Here is a 2475-nt window from a genome sequence, read left to right on the forward strand (position 1 = left end):
TTTCTTTATACTCAATTGGATCTTTTGATTCTTAATTTGTTTCGAAATTCGTTTCTATATTCTACATCCAGTATTATGAATCATGAGATAAAATTATATTGTTTTTATTAATGGTAGGGGCTGAGAGGTGTAGGGAAGAATTTTAAACCTCTGCATATATTATGAATTGGTATCAATATTCAAGTTGAAGAACCTCTAAGCGAACTTTAAATCATTAATGCTATTGTATGACCAAGAAAATAATGTTCCAATACAATCCGGGAAGATAAGGTGAATTTTACAGCCATTCAGATTCATTATATGGTTGGGGTGGCAATATGGGCGGGTATGGTCTCAAGGTGACAGCTCAGATTGGGGTAACTGTTTCTAATGATCTTCATTTCTATTAATTAAAATGAATTTTCTATATTTTCATGTTCATCAGATAGATGCTAAGCAAAAAAAAATTCAGTTCATGTTTGTGTCTTTCAGAAATTATTTTCTATTATGCATTGATCAGAGTATGTGATTTGATTATTGATGGGGTTTTCTGTTTGTATTAAATATTACTCCGTACGTATCTCATTAGTTTGCTTCTGTTTGTATTAAAGTTCTTCATGTTTTTTTTCTTATTATACTACCATGTAAATTTGTTTGCAATCAACACAGGACCTAATTGTTGCTGACATAGAAGATAAAATTGCAACTTGGACCTTCCTACCAAAAGGTACGTTTCAGAATGAACTATGGATGATGCTTGAAGCGAACTCTAATCTATTAATGTTTAATATGAAGTGAGCTAGGTAGATGAGTTCACTTTTGTAAGAGTAGTTATTGGTCTACCTTTTCATTCAATTAGGTAAAATTAAGTGTTACAAGTCTACTGGGCAAACGGGTCGTCGAAGATCAAATGGGTTTGGGCTGGAACGGGTCAATACTTGGAAAGCTAGCTATAACTACCACCTTCTATACCTTATATATATATATATATATATATATATATATATATATATATATATATATATATATATATATATATATATATATATATATATATATATATATATATATACACACACACACACACATTAATGCCTACATTATGCTTGAGAAGTAAGGAATTCTTCCTCTTTAGAGACTTCTAATCTATTATGATGTAATTATGTAAAAATCTTACAACTGATACATCATAAACAAACAATAAACTCACATAGCTGAGTCAATAGATAGTCATTACTGAAAGTTTTTATTTCTATGATTGTTGGCTGTAGTTGTTTGATACCGGGACTTGAGTGATGAGGATCATATGGCAGAAAATTAAATAGAAGTTTTGATTAATGATTGTGGAGTTTGTGATGTGGTTTTAAAGTTTACTTTTGATTTTAAAGTCATGTATTTTTTGTGGCTTGATTATATTAAAGACAACTAGTTGGAAGATATACTATAAAGGGATCATTCACTGTAATATAATGTCTCACAACTATGTTACCGTTCGCAGGATGTCGCCCCATATTTAATGCCAACTGTTATTCTTAAAGTTCAATATGCAATGGTCGAACTATGTCAGATGTTTCAGTTCTCAATGATATCACCAATAGTAAGTTAGTTCTCAATGACCACTTCAGCCTAAGTTTAGACATTTAATAAGCAAAGATCAATTAGAGCTGAACTAAGGCTCAAATTTCAATTTTACTTTGACCTGAACATGTGGGAGTTTAGTTCGAGCTTGAGTAACTTGATATAAATATGAATTTCTTGTGACCTTCAAATTTTCCTTTATAGTCTCATGGGGTTTGAAAAGCTAAATAAGAATTTGATTACAACTTTATCTTGCTACATGTAAATCCTGATACCATTTAAAATGCTCCAATACTATTAGAAGGTAATGTTGAGTCCACGATGTGCCTTTTCCAGATTTGGCATTGTAGTAGCTGAATTCATAACAAAAGTATGTATTGCAGTGTTCTTACATCAGGTTAGCCCTTCTCAGTACAACCTTTGTTTACTTCTGAATGTGATAGTTTTACATATATATATGTGTGGGTCCCATTGGGTTACACTATTTCTCTAACGGGTATAATGGGTAAGAAATAAGAAATTTGATTAAAAAAAAGGAGCAAGACGAAAGGGGTTTAACACGTTAAATGGTCTTGCATATATTACAACAAGTGCCTGACTAATAGTCAATGAGTCGTTTACAAGTTATGAAAAAGTGGTTTTACATGATATTATAACAAGTGTGTGACTAATGGTCATGTACTTATAATGTCCTACTATCCTATGGTCACGTTCTTATACGTTTTATCCAAAAAGTTTTAACCTCCTATATTGGTTTATTCAATTTAAAGGCTCTCATTAGGTATATGATGAGATTCTTTTAGTATTACGCTTGTGCTTATATATTGTAATGGCCGGAGATGTGGCTCTAGGTAGCAATCACCCTATAAGAATTCAAACAATGACTACGTCTAATACTAAGGATGTGGTTGCAACTCG

The 2475-nt window shown here is 31.6% G+C and overlaps 1 long non-coding RNA gene across 1 annotated transcript; it reads left to right on the plus strand.

The window, feature by feature from the left end:
• Positions 1-658: 658 nt before the first annotated feature.
• Positions 659-1954, plus strand: LOC139851291 (uncharacterized). Its single transcript, XR_011760584.1, has 3 exons — positions 659-706; positions 1478-1576; positions 1894-1954. It is a non-coding gene; the product is annotated as an uncharacterized lncRNA (long non-coding RNA).
• Positions 1955-2475: the final 521 nt, after the last annotated feature.

This window comes from Rutidosis leptorrhynchoides, chromosome 6 (assembly GCF_046630445.1).
Source record: "Rutidosis leptorrhynchoides isolate AG116_Rl617_1_P2 chromosome 6, CSIRO_AGI_Rlap_v1, whole genome shotgun sequence".
Lineage (NCBI taxonomy): Eukaryota > Viridiplantae > Streptophyta > Magnoliopsida > Asterales > Asteraceae > Rutidosis > Rutidosis leptorrhynchoides.